The 23065-nt window shown below is 42.8% G+C and overlaps 3 pseudogenes; all 3 read right to left on the reverse strand.

Moving 5' to 3' along the window:
• Positions 1 to 4236: 4236 nt before the first annotated feature.
• LOC125552985 lies at positions 4237 to 6547 on the reverse strand (annotated as a pseudogene).
• Positions 6548 to 9383: 2836 nt separating this feature from the next.
• On the reverse strand, positions 9384 to 14310 carry LOC125552984 (annotated as a pseudogene).
• A 2509-nt stretch (positions 14311 to 16819) lies between these two features.
• The window catches only part of LOC125552987, an 82846-nt pseudogene continuing 76600 nt past the window's right edge, over positions 16820 to 23065 (reverse strand).

Below are 23065 nucleotides of genomic sequence, written 5' to 3' on the forward strand. Positions count from 1 at the left end.
CTACTTTCAACTTACAAATCACATTTGAGTATTTGTTAACGAATAAATCAAGTTTTTTAGCCTCAAAAACTAGAGTTGTTTTCCTCTCCAAGATATAGCTTGCTTAATTTTCATTTTTCTAGAATTATTTAGTTTTATTTTCTACTCCTGCAAAAGGAACATAGACAAGTACACACACCGAAAACATATCTAGTATTTGTGTTTTATGGCTTTTGAAGAAGATCTAGTGTTGCCAATAACATACGGCCCAACTTCCGACACTTCTTTCTCATGAAAGATGGAGGCGATAGCCCTTCAACCTTTAATAGGTCGGCGAGCTTGTGGGTTCCTCTCTCCTTTATCTGGCTCTGACGATGGGAGGAGGGGAATCTTGTTTCTTGCGTCGGGCATGTAGAGAGCAGGTAGGACTAGGTATTTTGGTGGTGCCGCTACCGAGGTGGGGGCGGCACTCCATCAAATAATGTCTATTGCAACTACCTCCTCATATTCGAGGGAGGGGGAGTGGGTGGCCATCTCTCGCTGAGTCGAGGGGCTAGCTGCTAGAATTTCTCATTCCGGCCTCTAGGAGGCGGCAGTAACGTCGCCTTGATCCCCCCCCCCTCTAACTTTATCCTTAATATAGCCGTCGCTGATGCTGATTCTTTGCCGGCGTCCATGCCCTCCGCCACGTGCGGGAGAAAGAGGGACGCAACGCGGGGTGGCGGCCGGCCATAACCTAGCCGCCGAAGCTTCTCCGAGAAGACGAGAAAGTGAAGCCAGCGGTATCAGACTTTGCAAACAGGACCCTCAGAAGTAGGAAATGCTAAATTACATTTACGGACGCGCTCTTTGGTTTGAAATGCAAAACACCATGTCTACGTTCAACTTACAAATCACATTTGAGTAAGTATTTGTTAACGAATAAATAGAGTTTTTTTCCCTCAAAAAATAGAGTTGTTTTCCTCTCGAAGATATAGCTTGCTTAATTTTCATTTTTCTAGGAATTATTCAGTTTTTTTTTCTGCTCCTGCAAAAGGAACATAGACAAGTACACACCGAAAACATATCTAGTATTTGTGTTTTATGGCTTTTGGAGAAGATCTAGTGTTGCGAATAACATATGGCCCAACTCCCGACACTTCTCTGTCTCATGAAGATGGAGGTGATAGTCCTTCGACCTTCAAAGGTCGGCGAGCTTGTGGGTTCCTCTCTCCTTTATCTGGCTCTGACGATGGGAGGAGGGGAACCTTGTTTATTGCGTCGGGCATGTAGAGAGTGGGTAGGACTAGGTATTTTGGTGGTGCTGCTACCGTGGTGGGGGTGGCACTCCATCAAATAATGTCTACTGCAACTACCTCCTCATATTCGAGGGAGGGGGAGTGGGCGGCCATCTCTCGCTGAGTCGAGGGGCTAGCAGCTAGAATTTCTCATTCCGGCCTCTAGGAGGCAGCAGTAACGTCGCCTTGATCCCTCCCCCCCTCTAACTTTTTCGTTAATGTAGCCGTCGCTGATGCTGATTCTTTGCCGGCGTCCATGCCCTCCGCCGCGTGCGGGAGAGAGAGGGACGCAACGCGGGGTGGCGGCAGGCCATAACCTAGCCGCCGAAGCTTCTCCGAGAAGACGAGAAAGTGAAGCCAGCGGTATCAGACTTTGCAAACAGGACCCTCGAAAGCAGGAAATGCTAAATTTCATTTACGGACGCGCTCTTTGGTTTGAAATGCAAAACACCATGTCTACGTTCAACTTACAAATCACATTTGAGTAAGTATTTGTTAACGAATAAATAGAGTTTTTTTCCCTCAAAAAATAGAGTTGTTTTCCTCTTGAAGATATAGCTTGCTTAATTTTCATTTTCTAGGAATTATTCAGTTTTTTTTCTGCTCCTGCAAAAGGAACATAGACAAGTACACACCGAAACATATCTAGTATTTGTGTTTTATGGCTTTTGGAGAAGATCTAGTGTTGCGAATAACATATGGCCCAACTCCCGACACTTCTCTGTCTCATGAAGATGGAGGCGATAGTCCTTCGACCTTCAAAGGTCGGCGAGCTTGTGGGTTCCTCTCTCCTTTATCTGGCTCTGCCGATGGGAGGAGGGGAACCTTGTTTATTGCGTCGGGCATGTAGAGAGTGGGTAGGACTAGGTATTTTGGTGGTGCTGCTACCGTGGTGGGGGTGGCACTCCATCAAATAATGTCTACTGCAACTACCTCCTCATATTCGAGGGAGGGGGAGTGGGCGGCCATCTCTCGCTGAGTCGAGGGGCTAGCAGCTAGAATTTCTCATTCCGGCCTCTAGGAGGCAGCAGTAACGTCGCCTTGATCCCTCCCCCCCTCTAACTTTTTCGTTAATGTAGCCGTCGCTGATGCTGATTCTTTGCCGGCGTCCATGCCCTCCACCGCGTGCGGGAGAGAGAGGGACGCAACGCGAGGCGGCGGCCGGCCATAACCAGGCCACCGAAATCCAAGAAAACGAGAAAGCGAAGCCAGCGGTATCAGACTTTGCAAACAGGACCCTCGGAAGTAGGAAATGCTAAATTACATTTACGGGCGCGCTCTCTGGTTTGAAATGCAGAACACTATGTCTACGTTCAACTTACAAATCACATTTGAGTAAGTATTTGTTAACGAATAAATAGAGTTTTTTTCCTCAAAAAATAGATTTGTTTTCCTCTCGAAGTTATAGCTTGCTTAATTTTCATTTTTCTAGAAATTATTCGGTTTTATTTTCTACTCCTGCAGAAGGAACATAGACAAGTACACACACTGAAAACATATCTAGTATTTTTGTTTTATGGCTTTTGGAGAAGATCTAGTGTTGCCAATAACATATGGCCCAACTCCCGACACTTCTGTCTCATAAAGAAGGAGGTGATAGCCCTTCAACCTTTAAAAGGTCGGCGAGCTTGTTGGTTCCCCTCTCCTTTATCTGGCTTTGACGATGGGAGGAGGGGAACCTTGTTTCTTGCGTCGGGCATGTAGAGAGCGGGCAGGACTAGGTATTTTGGTGGTGCCGCTACTGTGTTGGGGGTGGCACTCCATCAAATAATGTCTACTGCAACTACCTCCTCATATTCGAGGGAGGGGGGAGTGGGGGGCCATCTCTCGTTGAGTCGAGGGCCTAGCTGCCAGAATTTCTCGTTTCGGCCTCTAGGAGGCGACGGTAACATCGCCTTGAAATTTTTTTCCCCTCTGACTTTGTCCTTAATGTAGTTGTGAGTGCTCCAACACCATTGGGAAGCTCGGGAGGAGCTGTATAGAGGTGGCCAGCTAATGTCGTCCATGGTGAAAATGCTGACATTTGTTGGAAGATAGAAGATCTAGGATATGTCTTATGTGGAAGGCTAAAGGATCTTGTGGTCTCCTTCATCTGTTGGAAGATAGATGATCTAGGATTTTGCAGCCAATGCTGGCAAAACAAAAGAACTGTGATCATGTTGCGATGTATTGATGATATGTACCATCTTCTCCCCTTTGACACATGTTTTGGCGACGTCGAAGGAGTGAAGCTCATAGATCTCTAGGGACAAGTGTCTTGCTTCCTGAGCATTTTCTAGTGTTGTGCCCCGTGTCAAGGAGATCATTTGATGTAGTTCATTACTTTCGTCTATAGTTTGTCAAACTTTGTAAACACCATGGAGGACTTTTTAGTAACAAAAGAAGACATTGTAAACACTGTACTTTTCCTGTTGTGTTCATCTTAGATAGGCGCGTATGCTCGATCCATGAGATTATCATCACACTGGATGTAAAAGAGATAGAAAGCAACTGCCTCAGAAGAGTAAGGAAATCATTCGAAGACGAAAGCATCACCCTACGGCCGAACCATGGCACCGCCCGTTGCAGGCTTGAAAGAGGGCGGCAAGAGTCTTCAACTCTAGCTAGGTGTTTTTTCTTTTCACTTTTTGGGGAGATTGAACAAAGGCGACAAAACACCGAAGATCACTAGCTGACGGAGTAACTGAAGAACAATTATCGCAAATCATTTCGATATCTTGACGAGGGAAGGGCTCCGAGACATTCATCCGAGGATATCTTTGAGAAACTCTCAGTAATGTTCCTCTTTTGCAAAATTTTAGCTGAAAATATTTGGATCCAAGGATCAGGTGAATCCCAACTCTATCGGAAAAAAAAGTCAACCCCGACTTGATACAAGTGGTCGGGTAACCTTGAGGTCCCAGACCTTTTTTGGTAAAAGTCCAGATAATGGAACACAACATGTTCAGACACCCAGTAATGCCCCCAACTTTGGGGGGGCGACATGGAGTAATAAGGAATCATCCTACCATATGGCATGAAACAAGACAGTATTTGCTTAACAAAAACTTGAGGACTACAATTAATCTTGAAGAAAAGTAAAGTGAGATCAAAGGGTCTACCACCCCGATTAATCTTGAAGAAATGTAAATTTCATTCTAAGAAGCCATGAGCCTCGGTCCATTCCTTGCATCCTTCACCTTCAGGCGCCAAAGTGTTTCCAGCAGAGACAAAAATAACGAAATTAAACTCAGGTTACGCACAGCCAGAATCCCAATGAAGCGACTGATGACGAACAGACGACTTAATAATAACTCTGTCGAGTGAGTGAGAAATCATATCAAGCGTGAAACTCCGTCTGCTGGACCGCCGCCAAATCAGCTCTCAGATGCAGCACACCGTCGATGAAGAGGTTGTCATCGGCAATGAACGCCGACCATGGAATGCCAAAAAGATCATCACATTTTTTCAACCAAGCACTGGTGAAGGTGTGCTTACAACTGTACTTGCTCACAAATTTTCCGGACGATCTTGTCCTTGCAGCAAACTCAATATCCACTGTCAAATCTGTGGAACCGAATCCAATTAACTGGAGACCAAAGGTGGACAACTTACTCTGCTCATTCATTGTACAGACTGGGCTGAGATAAATGCTCCCCTTCCACCCTGCAAGCCGGAAGTCATGTGACCATGCATGTCCAGACGGGAAGAGTCGGGAGCAGTACGTTTAGTTACTTTCTCATGGTCTATATCATCATCGCTGCATGCTAGGATCTCCTGAAGTTTTGTACATGTCATATGACTGAAGCGTACCAGTGGCAGTAAACGAGAACTCAAGATCTCGCGTCTTTCCTCCAATTCTGGGTATCGTTCACGGGCCCATGTGAGCATAAAGGCATATATGCAATCTTCCCGTATTACTTGTAGGTCAGTACTTGACAAGATGGCTTCAATCCCAGCAAGAGGGAAGTTCATCAGTTCATGCTGGAACCTGAAAAGAGTCAAATCATGCAATTAGTACACCAAATAGATGATCTGCTACATCAATGTCTACATTTTTCTTAGAAAATGAAATAAAGCATGGCTCTATCAAATTGGGATCACCAACTTAGCAAAATCATTGTATTTGTTGGCAAGGAATTCCTTGGCTGCGCAGATCACACCCTCGACCTCAGCCGATAATGAAGTCGAGCAAGGGTGGTCTAGGTAAAGCAGTGCAGATTCTGTGGTCATAGGCAAGCTTGTGAGCAGCTGACTGCAATGCCCCACGCAAGAGAGAACCTCAAATTTGTCTGCAGCCATCAAGATGTCGAGCAATAGACTGGGCTCCGTTGTTGTCAACTTTCCACTGTACATATATCTTAAAAGCTCCATAAAGGCATTTTCCTCTGCGTTCCAAGTAAATAAAAAAAATACATAAACATCAAGGAAAGAGCTAATAAAGAATTAAACAAAAAAAAGACAGCCTTTTGTATCCTACTCCCTCCGATAAAAAATAAGTGTCGTGGTTGAACTAAAACCACGACACCTATTTTGAATCGGAGTGAGTAAATGATTATAAGTTGAATGTTGACTTTCAGTACTAAGAAAAGTTTCATGGGAGACTAACCTTTTTCTTTATCACAGAAAATATAAGTATTAGAAATTAAGAAACATATTACCTCCGTCCCAAATTATTTCTCTTACATTTGTCTAGATACGGATGTACCTAACACTAAAACGCGTCTAGATACATCCGTATCTATACAAATCTAAGACAACTAATTCGGGATGAAAGGAGTAGTATTTTGTTTACTCCAAATATTCATAAAGATATAGGAACTATAAAAACTAGTATAACACAACCACAATAAAATTAGAATAAATTGTAAGATGCAAAATTTACCCTTTAGTATCACATTACCTGAATCAGCAATCCTAATTATTGGGTGCGTCTGATCAGATTCTTTCATGCCATTTGAGAAAAGCTGAGAAGCATGAAACTTATTAGAAACTTCAACTGGCTAGAAAAAATGTAGTTCACAGCAGGTTATCAGAACTACCTTTAGAAAGAAAGGACTTCTTGAAGCAAGAAGTCCTTTAGAAAGAAAGGACTTAATTGTTGGGTGCGTCTGATCAGATTCTTTCATGCCATTTGAGAAAAGCTGAGAAGCATGAAACTTATTAGAAACTTCAACTGGCTAGAAAAAATGTAGTTCACAGAAGGTTATCAGAGCTACCTTCAGAAAGAAAGGACTTCTTGAAGCAAGAATTGCTGAATTGATATGAATGGTCTTTTCTCGTAAAACTGGTCTACGCACCATCATCGAGGAAGAGTCACCACCTGCAAAATACCAAAGATCAAAAAATAAAAATAAAGAACAAATTGGAAAAGTAAAATGTACGGAAATAGAAAGACCGAACATATATTCTTCTATTGAAATACTAGCAACACTATGTTCTTCTATGTGTGATTTTTTTTGTGATCAATCTTCAGATAAAAGAAAAAAAATGGTTAAACAATGTGCAAAAATCAAAAACCATTTAGCTGCATCCAGCAATCATAGCATACAATACAAGGTGTCGAGGATATCCTCACTCTCTCGAAACAGGCTTCCACCCTGCTTTATAGAGAAAGTCACACGGCTGAACAATACAAGGTGTCGAGGATATCCTCATACAAGCTGATCAAGAGAAAGATGACGACAAAACAAGCCGGACACCGCAAACAAGAACCCAGGGGTGCACTACTAGGCGCCGCCGAGAAGAAGTGCATCAGAGGCCGGACCACCAAGGGTCACAACCAATGCCGATATCAAACCACGAACACGTACCACTTGGATGAAACTACCGGACTTCGCTGCAAAAACTCCAGCATGCTGCCGCTAGAGAGGACCCTCTACTGTCTCACTCCAGACCAAGTAGTGTCGACCCTGCCGGACAAGCAACCAAGACCTCAAGTTTGAAACACATTGTCACGTGCAAATGAAACGGGGCAAACGAGACTGCCAACCACTATAATCAAGGTTGGTCCAAGTAGCGCTCCAATTCCACCCGAACAGGCCGCCACGATCGGGGATCACCCAAACTCACCGACGACGCCCCTAAGAGGGACAAGACGCACAACGCTTCCGCCGTTGCATCCACCAGATATGGACAAGGGTTTTCACCCAGAGGGGCGCCACACTTGCAAGCATCGTCATCATCGGTGCGAAGGAACGGAGCTTTTGCTCGGCACCCCCCACACACCTCGCTGAAGGGACCCAAGCTACCATCCCCCCCCCCCCCCCCCCCCCCCCCCCCCCGCCCCCGTGGACCGACCATGACAAACATGGAATCGACAACAACAACTATGCCAGGATCGGCCGCCACCACGCACCCACCAATCACATGACGAAGAAGCGTCACCAACACCGCGGCAACACTGCTCGTCGGAGAGCCAAATGCGCAGCCCGCCACTCAGGTTGCCGTCCCGACATCCACGACCTCAAGCCCCCACCCCACACCAAACCTGCAACCATCAACCACCAGAGGAAAGGGTGGGACGGGAGCTCCTTCCCCACCCCTTGAAAACCCCCAAACTTGCGAGCATCTACGAACCCGGCTAGATTTGGACGAAGGCGAGCCCAACACAATGGCCACTTGTAGCAACAACCTTCGAGCCCCGCTATATGCTGTGGTTCGGGCACCAGCCGACCCCACTGACTCCTACCCTGGCCCAACTCAGCAAGAATGTGCAATTCGTTGGTGGCTCCCACCATCGAGCTAGGGGACACGTCCGTAACACTCCTGGCGATAGCCCTCGCACCCCAAGGAGACATCCACCGGCAGGACGTGAGGGAAGCTGCAGACACCCGACAACGGCCCAGGCGGGTCTGGCTAGGGTTAGGGTTTGAGCACCCCTTGCAGGTCCCGCAGGAGGCGGGGAGAGAGGAGGAAGGAGAAGCCACAACACCGCATACCGCCGGGGTCTTTGCCCGACAGCGTCGAGGGGCCCAAAGGCGGCGGCAAGGGAGCGCCGTCCATGCCGACCTAGGGGATGAAGCATGGGCCAAAGGAGGTGCTTATGCCTTGTACAATGCTGTGTTCTTAGAGGATGTGCTTAGAATAATAAACCAGTTTTCCTTAAGCACCGGTGCTTATTTGTATAGGGTATGCTAAATTAGGGACCCCCCTATAGAAATAAGCATTGACGCTTAAGAAAAACTCGGTTTATTTTACTGAGCACCTTGCATTGTACAAGGCCTTATAGCTCACTGAGTACAGTAATAATGGATGTAACATGCTAATTGCCATCTAATGAATTAGTGTAGTCCATACTGCTATATCCAGTAGCACAAACAAGTTCAAGTAGCCAAAACAGAAACAAGGTGTTAACTAAGTTCAAGTGGTTATCTTTGCATTGTTGGAAAGCACCGATCTGCAACCAGTATTTTTGCATGTATGGAGGCAGCCGTATGAAGTTTTTAGCAACAGGCTAATGACAACCTTTGTTTCAAACAAGAAAAAAAAAGAATGCAGATTAATGTTCAACTAAAATGAAGGTCATGGAACAGTTTCTTCTTCGGTCCAAATACATATGTTACCTCAAAAAAGAGAAAAAAAGAGAATGCAGACTAATGTTGAACTAAAATGAAGAGCACACTTGCTAACAATATGTTATTCCTATTTGCTCTGTTGCTACATTAAGAAATATAACAGTTGGAAGATTTATTGCAGTGACTGCACATTTTTCCTTTTTTGATGATCTGACATGTCAATGCCTCAATGTAATCTCACTCAAAACAAGCTTATTCCAAGATCTCCGAATTTTTCCCACAAATAAATAATTGTTAAAAGACTACCTAGGCAATTCCTTTGGAAAGGGCTTTGTGACAAACTTGACCAAGAAATATGACATGAAGATTAGAAGTTTGAAATGCACAAAGGACAACAAATATTCCTTCAGGTACTGGTAGCACCTTTCCAAAAATTCTAAGCTGAGTAGTTGCGCCCCTTTGTTGTCCAGTGGTCAATCTCAATTACAAGTGATTGAAGTTTATTTAAATTTTTGGGGGCTAATCCGGCGACGGACTGATATTATTTGAACACCACTGCTACATCCAAAATAGCTGATGTATTCTAATCTGTTAATAACAGCTACATCAGGCACTGTACACTACTCACCTTTCTCCTTGCCGCGGCGCGCCTGGTCGGTAGTGGATCCTCCGCCGACGTGTCCACCGGAACCCAGCACGTGGTCACCGGCGACGATCTCTATACGCAGATTCCGGTCGGAGAAGTTGACCGAATCAAACGCGAAGTCAAAGCTGGGCAGCACGCCGCCTTGCGAGTAGTCCAGCTCCATCTCCGCTGCCGCCCCCGCCGCCGTCGCTGAATCTTCAACGGCGCTCATGCCCTCCGCCATGTGTGGGAGAGAGGGACGAAACGCGGGGCGGCGGCGGCGGGCGTAACCTAGCCGCCGAAGCTTCTTCGGGAAGGCGAGGTCAGCGGTACCAGACTTTCCAAATAGGACCCTCGGAAGTAGGAAGTGCAAAATTACGGGCACGCGTTCTGGTTTATAATGCAAAAGACCACATGGACCTAATAAAAATCACAATGCACTCCTTCTGGGATGCTTCAAAGCCTGATTGTTTGTTAACGAATAAAGTTTTTTTGGATTTTGTTGCTTAATAAAGTTGTTTTCCTCTCGAAGAGACAACTTGATTAATTTTTGTTTCTATTTTAAATATGCAACTTTCACCTTCCACAGCTATCAACCCAACTTTGCTGAGCAAGATATCATCAAGTCTGTAATCCCTTCTGCGCCACCTTCAAGTCAGCTCTCAGATACAGCACACCATCGATGAAGAGATTATCATTGGCAATGAACGTCGACCATGGAACCTCAGAAAGGTCACCACATCCCAACATCCAATCATCACCTGTATGCTTGTCCTCGAACCTGAGCACGAATTTCCCTGACGATCTTGTCCTTGCAGCTAACTCAAAGTCTACTGTCAAACATGATGGGCCCTTTGGCATCTCAATTGTTTCTATAAAGAGGCCAAAGCTGTATCCATTTGACAATTTGTTATGAGAAAGAAATCTTTGTCCAGCAAGATGGAACAAGTGTGCAAAATGTTTCCGGTTGGGAAGAGTCGGGAGCATTCCTCATGTGTTAGATCCAAGTAAACGATGACCTGTGGGCAGGGCTAGTAAAATTCAGCCACTTTGATTGGTTTAAGCCTGTAAGCTCGCTGTGGAACTTGCCAACGGGTTGTTGTGTCTGCCTCAATAGTGCCTTGCTCATGTGCTGGGTAAGCTTTGTGCAGGAGTAAATCAGTAATAAGCTTCTTTGTTTGCTCACTGTGCACAGCATCATCACTGCATGTCAGGATTTCGTGGAGTTTGCTCCAAGTCATATGACTGAAGCGTACCAGCGGAAGTAAACGAGAGCTCCATAGCTTATGCCTTTCTGGGTATTGCATGCACGCCTACTCAAGCAAGAAGCTATATACGGTATCTTCAATCATGGCTTCAATCCCAGCAAGAGGCATGTCCATCAATTCATCAGAGAACCTGGAACGAAACAAATCATTCCATCAGTAGACACTTCATGCATGATTTTGTGACAAAAATGTCTACACTTTTTTTTCTTTTTGAGGAAGATGTCTAATGCTTTCTTGGAAAATAAAAAAGGTAGCTCCGTCAGATAGTGATCACTCACTTGGCCAAAACCTTGTATTTGCCGGCGAGGAATTCCTTGGCTGCATCCGTCAGATGCCGAATTTCAGCAGCCACTGAACTGGAGCATGGGTAATCTAGGTAGAGCAATGCCAACTCTCTGGTCATAGGCAAGTTTTTGAGTAACTGGTTACAATGCCACATGCAGGCAAGAACCTCCAGTTTATCAGCGGCCATCAAGATGTCGATCAGAAGATTGTGCTCAGTTGTTGATAGCTTTGCAGTGTACATAAATCTCAAAATCTCCATCATGACAGTTTCCTCCGTTCCTAGTAGAATGAAATAATGAGGCATAAGGGTTTATGATAACAGTTCAATAAGAAAGAACTAAATGGAAGATTCTTTGTGCGTAAATTACAACAGTAGACCTCCTTTATTCAGGAAAGCTATCCATGCAGAAGATTAATCGTGGACAAAATACCCATTTGGTAGTTAAAGACGACGGTGAAAACTGAGAAGAGACTTAACCATTTCATTACGAAAAAGAAAAAGGAAGGGCTGACAGAAACTCGGAGACAGAATCCCTGTAATACCACAAATATTCGATGTTTTATATTAAAAAAAATAGTGGGTACAGACTACAGAATAATAACGGTGTCACCATAGAAAACTGGGATAAAAAGGAAAGGATGTTACCTGTTTACCCGAATCAGTAACTCAGAGTGTTAGATGCCTCTGATCAGACTCTTTCATGCCATTTGTGAAAAGCTAGGGAGAATAAAGCATATTAGGGAACATGAAAACTGACCAAAGAAGAAATGAATCTCAAAAGGTTATGAAAATTACCTTAAGAAAGAATGGACTATTTGCAGCGAAAACCACCGAATTGATGTAACTGGTCTTCACTCGTAAAACTGGCGCGGACAAAATGGTCCAAGAAGAGTCAATACTTTTTCTATGTGTTCATCACAGAAAGAATACAAAGATCAGAGAGATATTAAGGGCAAACTGAGGGAAATGGAGTAATAGGCATAAACTAAACCAGTAGAGAGATTCTTCTGTTGAGATAATAGGAACACTCTGTTCTTCTATGTGTGCATATTCGTTGACTCAACCATCAGAAATTTGGTAAATTGATTAATAAAACATCATGAATATTCAAATTCATTTAGCTGCATCAAGATATCTGAGCATGCTCGCTGCTTCCCGAGTAAAGTAATAGTAAATGTCATCCCAAGGATCCTATTAATATACCGTATAATGGTGTCCAAGTACAAAATAACAGACAATCAAAGTGTAATATTGTTATATAGTTAGTCAGTATTTTATACCACGCAAACGTCTATTGGCAGAATCAAGTTCAAGCAACAAACAGGAACACAGGTTTAACTAAGAGTTGGTGGATATCTTGCCATCATTGGCATGTAACTAGTATGTTGCACGTGTGGAGAAACACACAACCTGCAAGGGTTACCCAGTTGATCATCAGACTGTATCAGTAATAACAGCTATACCTGTACATCACAGGCGTTAATACTACATTAAACTAAACGATGATTAAGCAGGCTAATATCTAGTAACATTAAATGTTTCAATAAATGAGACAGACTACTGCTTGACTTTAAATGATGAACAGGGAACAAGGTTGTGAAGAGATCTAGAGTAGGAACCCGTCCCTCCATGCTTTCTCTCCAAATATATATGGCGTTTCACAGTTGCTCGTAAAATCAAAGTTTTTACAAAATAAGGAATATAAATCAACTTCCTCAACCTTCCAAATATGCACCCATTAAATGAATAACAGATTGACAAGAACACGTCCTTCCTTTTTGTTTCGTCGGTATAACTTTTCTCAGGAAAATTACTTTTATGAATAATCTGGCATGCTAATGTAACCTTACACAAACCGAATGCCAAGAGCACATAAATATTTTCTCTAAAATCTAATAAGTGATATATTTCCAGAAAACAAACGCTTATGTTAACCAATCCTCAAAAGGGGGCAGCACTATCAATTTGAATGGTTCAATATTGTTTCAACATCATAACTGCTCCACCTAAATATGTGACTCTCAATTTGCCGTATTCTAGTTGGATATATTTATTGATTGCTTCATCTGAACAGATTGGATATTAATCCAGACTAGAAGACTCCATAGTTAGTCAATTCTTAAATTCACACAACAACAGGTGAGGTGAAGTGAAGAAATAGTAAAATCTCAAATAGGGAACAAGGTTGTGAAGAGCTATAGAGTAGAACCCACCCCTCCACACATTCTCTTCAAATATATTACCTCCGTCCCAAAATTCGTGTCTTATATTTGTCTAAATGCGGATGCATCTAGTTACGTTTTAGTGTTAGATACATCTAAGACAAGAATTTTGGGACGGAGGGAGTATATGGCGTATCAAAGTTGCTCATAGAATCAATTTTTTTCACAAAATGAGGGATATAAATTAACTTGCTCATCCTTCCAAATATACATCCGTTAAGTGAATAACATATTTGAAAATAAAGCATTCTTCCTGTTTGTTTCGTCAATACAACTTTTGTTAGGGAAAATAATTTTATAAATAATCTTACACAAACCAAATCCCAAGAAGTATAAATTTCCAAGCACATAAAGATTTTCTCTAAAATCTAATTAAGCGGTATAATTCCAGAAAACAAACGCTTTGTGACAGACTTGACTAGGAATCACCCTGAGGGTTACAAGGTAACCAATCCACAAAAAGGACAGCACTGTCAAATTTGATATTGTTTGAACTTTGAACATCATTGCTGCTCCACCTGAATATGAGACTAAGAATATGCTGTGTTCTAGTTGGATGTATGGACGGTTTACAATTTGTTGATTGCCTCATGTGAAAAGATTTGGTATTAATCCAGACTGTAGAAAACATCCATATATATAGTCAGACAATTAATTCTTAAATTCACACGACAATAGGTGAGGCTCATATCATATCATCCTAATCGTTAACCCCTAATGAAGGTCAAGCTATGTGAAGTGAAGAAACAGCAGGAATCGCAAATAGCCACAGATCTCCACACGGATCCATAGCCTAATTGCGCTAAACAGCAGAGAATCATACACATGAATCCGTCTAATTCCAAGGGCGTGGGAGGATTGAGGCACTGTACTGTACGGACCTGCTTCCTCCTCGTGGAGCTCCTCGCGGTGGAAGGCCAAGTCGGGGAGGGGTTCTCTGGGGACGCCGTCGCTGGCGACGAGCCGACAACCTCCAGCCGCAGCACCCGGTCGGAAGAGTTCTCTGAATTGAACGCGAACTTGAAGCTGGGCAGCCCGCCCCCGCGCGAGATGTCCAGACCCATCTCCGCCTCCTCCGGCGCCCCCGCAGTGACGGCACCCTCGCCGCCGGCAGAGGAGGTTGGAGGCGCGACACCGTGGCCGTAGCCCTAGCCGATTTCTTCGAGAAGGCGAGGCAGGTTAGGTGGTTCCCTATTTGTGAGAGCCGCCCGGGGTTTTTTTTTTCTCGGCCGAGATTTTCGGAAACCGGTCAAAAACTGGCCCTTCCGTTACCCAACGAAAAATTCAAATATCGCCCAAATTTTTTGAATTTATACGTCTAACATATGTCAAATAGAACCCGTATGTTGAGAGTGTTTTTGACACTATATATTATGGGACGGAGGGAGTACAAGATTACTCGTAGTATGATGGTTCGAGTCCCTTGCCTAGCTCCGGGGTCACAGGGTCGAACCCCAGTTTTGCCAACTTAAGCGTGATTCGAACCCGCGAGCTTCCCTCGTAAAACAGATGGGCTGGCCACTGGAATAGGCGCATCGCTGTGTTATAACACGGGCAGACACTTTATATTGAGTTATACAATTTTAGAATTCTCGTTTGAAAATTTTAGACGAAAAAAGTCTAAAAATTCTGAGATTTTCCGGAAACCGGTTTTCCCGGTCCATACCCAAAAAAATCGGAATCGAGAAAAAAAATCTTGGAGCCGCCAACCTTTTCAATTTTGCAGAATGGGACTTCAGTCTGTTTTTTGGGACTTCAGTCTTTGTTAAACACAAAAACATAGCCAGCCATCTGATTGCGAATTGAACTTAAATTGTTTGGACAAATATATACACAAACTTTTAAATGGATTTCCTCTACGTTCAATTATTGTACTCTTTATGCTCCTCCCTCTGTTCCGGAATATAAGTGTTTGTAAAGATTCCACTATAGACTACATAAGAAGCAAAATGAGTGAATTTACACTCTAAAATGCATCTACATGCATCCGTATGTGGTCCATAATGAAATTAATCTCCACAAAGACTTATATTTAGGAACAGAGGGAGTATTCAAATTTTAAGTTTGATTTAACGCATGTCACTAAAATTAATTACTTTTTAGTTAGTTATCACTCAATCCCAGAGACTTTATCTTTGGAAGTACTTTGCGATAACTTTTGGATTCGAAAAATGTTTAACGCACCCCTAAGTAATTTTTGAAGCTAGAGGAAAAAAAACTAAACCCAAGTGGGGCCATTGCCTTCTCGCAAAAAAGGCCTCGTCCAAGCCTCCATTTTTAGCTAGGCCCAGAAATTTTTCTCAAAGCCCCTAGGAGCAAGGACTCTCCCCCTCATTCCCAAACCCTATCCATAGGTTGTGATGTGGCAGAAGTGTTTGATGCGCAACAGCCCCACCCGCCGACCTTCCTGCCCTCTTTCTATTATCTTGCACACACACCTCCCTCGGCCACCTCCACATAGCGCCTCTGCAGTCATCTCCAACGTCGCTAGCCGCCTTCATCGCGTGCCCTCCATCTTCCCTAGCGTCCACCTGAGTAGCCAATGCGGACTGCGATGAGGATGAACATCAGGTGTCCATGCCCTGCATCTCCAGTTGTCGCTAACATCCTCCATCACGAGCCCGTGTGCTCCAACCCACATCGACCATCCGCAAAGGCACCCAACATCCTCCACCGACAACATGACCGCGTTACCAACTGACAGCCCTCTGGCGGCAAAGCGCCTGTAGCACTCCACGTACATGGCACTAGGAGTGCATTGACCAACTATGACAATCAGTGGGCAACAATAGCTCGAAGGGCGGGATGGAGAAAGGAAAAGAGAGAACATGAAAGAGAAAAAGATAAACCATCGATTGGCAGATCAAAGATCCCGTAAGGCATAAAACAGATCAAAGATCCCGTAAGGCATAAAAAATCAGGGTGATAACCGGGGGCTAGCCTTGGAGCTAGGGACATTTTTTGGGCTGAGAAAATGAAGAGTAACCCATGTTGGCCTTTATGGGTAATGTTGGAGATGCTCTAACATGACACCACATACGAGACCTTCTCTTCCCCGCAGTACGTGGCCGATCAATGAGCCAACGTGGCCCCTCCTCCTCCCGAGCACACGCTTTGGGCCAACCCATGTGTGGGGCCGTGGGGCACCCCTATTTTCCCCTTTTGTCTTTCATTTTTTTGCTTTTAACGTCTAAAAATGTTAACAAATTCCAAATTCCAGTGGGGAGAGCGCTACCTTGGGAGCGCGCGGGACATGCTCGGGCGTGTCCTCCGACATCGATCATGCCTCTCTTCGGCCCGGCCGTTCCTGGAGGACAGAGGTTCAGCCTCGCCGCCGCCCGCCAGGAGGATGTACATCTGCTAGCTCAGGATTCACTGATCCGCGTCGGTCTGTCGAATATATAGCAGCCAATGGAAAGTGCAGTTAGCAAGCCAGACTTATCAGTCCACGACTTATCCAAACAATCGTTAGTCTATCACCATTTGAGTTTGAATCAAACACATATTTATTCATCGACACATACAGAAACATCGGTGCACAATAATCCTAGGAAGCAAGTTGCTGGCTTCATCGTCGAAACCGAGCCGCCGATGGCGAATCCACTTTACAAAAGCAAAAAATAACACATACACATGTAGGGAAGATGGTTATGGTGAATCCAGAACTAAAATGATGAACTTTCACCCTTTGCAAAGAAATAAATATGTTCAGATAAAATGTGCCAATGCATCACAAGAGTATCCGACTTTCTCATTGCGAGTAAGAGCCTCCTCACATCATTCAGGCAAGCCAAGTTTTCCAGAACAGACACCAAAATAACTAAAATGAGACCGCACAAGCATATGATCGACTAAAAAGAACTCCATGCTGCCGACATGCCCAGCCAACAACTGAAATCCCATTGAACCGATATCCAAACAATCATTAAGTTTGTAGTTTTGGCTGCCCCAGCACCACCCTGAAATCAGCTCTCAGATGCAGCGCGCCATTGAATCGTTGATGAAGAGGTTGTCATTGGCAACAGTTGAACGACCACCGTCAAATCAGCTCTCAGATGCAGCACACCATCAATGAAGAGGTTGTTATTAGCAATGAACCTTGACCATGGCATCTCAAAGATATTGCCCCATCCAAGTGACGCATCACCATGAAAGGCGAGTTTCTTATTAACCTGGCTAACAAATTTCCCTGAAGGATTTCTCCTTGCAGCCAACTCACAGTCCAATGTGACGCACTTTGAGCACCCCGGCATCCAGTGGAGCTCAACGTAGAGGCCAAAACTATAAAAGTTACTTTCCTCATCCAGCACACGACCTGCCACAACACGAAATTCCTGCCCTGCAAGAAAGTATGAGTGCGAGAATATCCATCCTGACGGGAAGAGTCTGGAGCACTCCTCACGCTTTAGATCCAAGTAAACTATAACCTGTGGGGAAGGTCGATCAAATGCAACCACTTTTAGAAGTTTTAACTCGTAAGCCCGATCGGCAAATTGCCAACGGTTTGCCGCATCGGCTGCAAGAGGACTTTGCTGGCATCCTGGGTAAGCTTTGTATAGAAGTACCTCGAAGACACGCTTTGTTAGTTGCTCATGGTTTATGTCATTATCGATGCATGTTAGGACCTCCTGCAGTGTCGCAAAGTATGACTTAAGCACAAAAATGGAAGTAAGCGAGAATTCACATATGCAACTTTCACCTTCCACATGTAGGTCATTACTTGCGAAGATGGCTTCGATACCAGCAATAGGGATGTTCGTCATTTCATCTTTGAACCTGAAATGAGACAGCCATGACTTGAGTACTTAGATATTACTAGTATAACGCCCGTGCGTTGCCACGGGCTTTAAAAAAATTACTTGGTGCATATATAACATAATACATGTCAGATTTCATGTGCAGAAAATTGAACTTTACTTTACTTGCAATGTATATTTAGATAAAAAATGCAATTCAACGACGTAGACTAACTCAGCTGATACACAAAATAAAAGGAAGTTGTTTAAAAATATAGAACAACTTTATCATGCACTCCATTACAAACGATAGATAACACCTGAACGCCTTTTTATGCAGTTTCTATCTAGGATTCTAGATAACACCTGGACGCCTTTTTATGCAGGTGCTATCTATCAAATGATGGGTCGTCTAACGGAGCATTTCCATTGTTATTATCCATTAGTTAAAGACAAAACATGGAGGATTTTGTTCCTTAAAATTAATGTTCCAAGATGCTGCAACCAGAAACTTGATTGCGTTACACAATTGTGTGGAAAACTATTACATATGAAATTAGGCATTTGGAACCATACATGTTACCATTAGGAAATACTGCAGCAAAAGACATAGGAAACATAACATCCCAACCCTACAGGATCACTAAGAGTACATACGCAGGGGCAGGATACTCCCAATCACGGTTATAATAAGTTATAAAAAAGATTGTTTCATATTATTGAAAAAAAGTACATAAAATCAGGCGATCGAGCAGCTAAGAAATCTCACTGAAAAATATAAAAACAAAGTATTTTAACTCTTGACTAGATTTAGTGAATCCAGTGCTTGATTTACTGAAGATGCAAGGACAAATTCAAGTATTACCAAGGTGCTGGGATCTATGCCGAAAGGAATTTCAACTTCTGACAAGCTGTGACAAAAAGAATGATGGGGAATTAGGGGCACATGGCAAAGGCGCTTGGCTAAATTCAAGAAATCAAACAAATATCACAGGGTGGGGAAATTGATCTGATCTTGTCAGGGAAGATATTTACCTAATCAAACTAATATAATCCATTTTCGAAGAGAATTAGTCAAATCCTAAACTACTTTCGTCAACCAAATCAAGAACTGCATGTTTGCAAGAGGACACATACGAAGGGAAGAAGAATATCATACCTTGTAAGGGAAGAGCAATAAATCGACAAGTCGCCGGCGGGCTTGGAGGAGGCCCAGAGCACAGTCTTCTCCACTCATTCGCGAGGCTGCGCCTCACCCTCCCAGAAACAAAACGACCTACATGCTCCCCTTTAATAGTATAGATTAAACTGTTGATTATTCCAGAAAGTAATAACCATAATTAAAAATACAGACAAGGAAAAACAACAAAAATAATCTTATACTCCCTCAGTTCCTAAATATTTATCTTTTTAGAGATTTCAAATGGACTACCACATACGGATGTATATACACATATTTTAGAGTGTAGATTCACTTATTTTGCTCCGTATGTAGTCACTTGTTGAAATCTCTAAAAAGACAAATATTTAGGAACGGAGGGAGTATAATGCATTGCATACCTAGTTGATATGGAGGGGTTGGCAAGAACAGTCTGAGAACTGTGATATTTAGTTTTCACTCACATAAAACCTATAGGCTGACAAATAATAAGCTAATACATCATGTCCAAAATAATTGGCAAAGCATGTTAATTTCAAAAGGGAGCATCGTCAATACAATACGAACATTTGCATTTGTGCTCCATATGCATGACTGGCATGCCACGTAACGTCCATCAAACTTTGGTAATTATATTCAACCCTTTTCATATAAAGCACACTGTCATTGTAGGGAATTTATTATTAATGTCAGGTTCCATTGGATGTACTAATCTGACAACACAGTCAAAGAGAATAAGTTTAGAATGGGTAGCCTCTATTAAGTAACAATATAACTTCCAGCACATAGTAGTGGGCTAGTTGGTGAAATAACCGTACCAAACTGCATGGAGAGTAGCCATAATTCATAAGTATTATTAGGCGTGGTCAAAACTCAAGAGGGCCCATCTTCGCATTCCTTTAATCATTTTGAAGGTAATTCGCTGGTACTCAATCAAGTCGCCGTAATAGAAGCCATATATAGAAATGTGTTCTTACAGATATGAGAATAATAACTCGTTAGTAGTTGTAGCTCATTCCAAGAGGGAGATTTATTAAAAAAACAGAATAAATGTACTAAGTTTTTGCCCTTCAGATATCTTGACATACAAATCCAGCATGTGTTATGGAACCTTGTAATGGGAGTGGTTTGCCAAGTCTTGAATTCATGAAAGAATCTTACGAAATAGGCTTTCGCCCCGCTATATAGATATAGCAACAACCCAATACAACCAAGAGTCCAATGCTGGGGCAAACAGCACAAGCACGTCCAAAAGAAAAAAAAGAGAAAGAAGAGAGAAAATAATGTCGACAACGTCGGATCGACGAAAATGATGATGACCCGCAACCGTTGCGCCCACCGGAGATTTACCACCTCGCTCCTAGCACCTTGAACCTCCGCATGCCAAGCAATACCTTTAAGAAGGAACACGACAACAATGACGCTACTGCCCGGACAAGTCCTAGGGTTTCCCCCGGTACGCGGACGGGCATGGGGAAGGGGAATACCCGATGCCCTTCAGGAAGGAACGGTGGCGCCCACGGGTTGCTTGACGGAAAGATTGAACAACATTATTTAACCTTCTTATTATCATTTCACTTATCTACATGTTCACAGGAAGAAGAAAATTAAGCTTAGCCAGTATAGCAAGTAGCACACTGCCGATATGAAATGTCGCTAAAGAGTAACTCATGTAGCTTAGCCAGTATAGCAAGTAGCACACTGCAGTTTACAAGAATCTTCCTATTTCTCATGGATTAAATAGACCAATTATTTTCAGTAATTCCGCAAACAGACACCTAACATTATGCCCTGCTTGCTAATTCTGAAGGATGCAATGTTAATGCATCAACAGTAAGTAGTATCCAGGCTTCTTGCAAATCTCAAATGAGTGTTTTCAGTGTGGAAGATTACATTGATGTAGGCAATTATGGAAGCCAGCAAACATTTAGTTATATTTATGATGCTTGCTAATGTGGCTTCAGAAATAAAAAATCATGACAAGCGTTGCCTAACCTCTGAATTAGCTCACCAATTGCTTCTTGTAAACTGCATCAGAAGCCTTCACAATGTCCTGGATAAGGATACACAAACCCCACAGTCTTTCCTTGATAAAATGAAATGAAAAGGTAAGAGTTGTGGGTAAGGTTAGTTCAGGGAGGGATGGAACGACGAAACGAACGAAACGATAATTAAATAGAACATGATCAAATGCCCGTCTTTCATTAGACTCACTTTGGTTTCAAGCGGTGCACATCATAGTTACTTCATGGTTCTAATCTAAAATGCAGCCCTAATTCACTGGCAAATGGCAGACCGAATACAAAATTTTACAAATATCATTTTACATACAAAAAATAAAATCACAACAAAGGGTCATTTTTTCGTTAGTTGGAACAGAGGACCAGTTCAGGGTCAAACATTCCAAATACTACACTAAGAAACCTAGCGTGGCCTTCTAGTTTATAAAAGGATAGGAAATGAATGCTCAAATAGACTTCTACACTGATAATTTAATTTGTGAATGACAAAAAAATAACGGATTGATATTTTAATTTGGAAAGGACAAAAAATGATATACCATTTTTCAGTGTTGAACACAACTGAATGGAAAACAATCCACCAATTCCTTGCCACGGCTAACATACCTATAGTATACTTTCCACCCCTATTTTACCAGGTTCGCCTCCCCATGGTATCCCCCTCCTCGGCAGGTCCTTGCTCCAATATAATGCATGAATGCACCCCATCCAAATCCTACATATGTAAGAAGAACACAGCCCATTGTAGAAGTCCTCAGTGATCCACTCAAGTGGTGAATCAGTCCACCAAACAAACGGAATTAACCGATGAAAGGGGCAAGAGAAATCACCTCTGATAAATGGCAAGTTTGAAAATGAGAATGATGATCAGGGGCGTAATCTTCAACTGCAACGATTACCTGAGATCCTCAACAATAATTTAGTACGTAACCAAGCTCATTTGGATCCTGCAAGGGACATCGAAAAATGTTTGAGCACAAAAAGGGTGTCAAAGAGTGGCAGCCCATAAGGAGCAGAAAGTGATGAAACAACACAATAGCAGAGGAAACACAGAAATGTACAATTTTTTATATCACTACTAAACCCGAGATCATCCTAGAAGCGGAGGAACTAAATAATTACAGTAACATAGGCGCATCAACGACAAAGGAGCATAGACAAACCCACAGGAACACAAATTAGTTTCTTATAATCAAAGTTTCCATAATGATTTACCAGAGTACATGAACTGACAATCCAATCGAGCAGAACTGGGGAGAATACTGTGTGCTGCATAACTAAAAATAATCAATCTGTAGGTTTAGTAATACAATCTTGATTAATAGACAGATCCATTATGTCAGTCAATGAATTTTTTGCTGGAGTCAAGGATGCGAGACATTTATTATACTAGATGATACCCCGCGCGTTGCCGCGGGAATTGGTTGCAAAATATTTAAGTGAGACTTATTTTTTTCCTTTTGTAGGAATATGAACATTGGTAATGAAATGACAAACTGGAATCGAAAATAATATAATTTACTGTACGTAAGTATGTTGTATAGTTTCAAAATATCCATTACATATAAGTATCATAATAGAATGCATGGTGGGTCTATACCCATGCATGCATATGCCAGACTCATTTCAGAAAAACCAAAGTGTATAATTGGATTATCATAGTATAAACGGTAAGGATGGATTGAGGGAGCATCTCCCATCTGTACAGTTTTGTATAGTATGGTTGCACTTAGTTTTTCTCATGCTGTTATTCCCTGAACGTAGCAGTGTCGGTGGAATTTCAGGCTGGCAATGGACTCCGAATAGAAATATATAATCCATGGAATTACTCTGGTGGATAAGTCAAGTGTCATCCTAAAAGTGACTGAAGTTTTGCAATGATAAACATTAGGTCGATTCAGGAGTCGAGAAAATAAATCTTAACCTGTCAGTCATATGTCATATGTGCGATCCTAATCAAAGGGGTGTGAGATCATATTGATATGGGAATATTATA

This window comes from Triticum urartu, chromosome 4, assembly GCF_003073215.2.
Source record: "Triticum urartu cultivar G1812 chromosome 4, Tu2.1, whole genome shotgun sequence".
NCBI classification, from domain to species: Eukaryota; Viridiplantae; Streptophyta; class Magnoliopsida; order Poales; family Poaceae; genus Triticum; species Triticum urartu.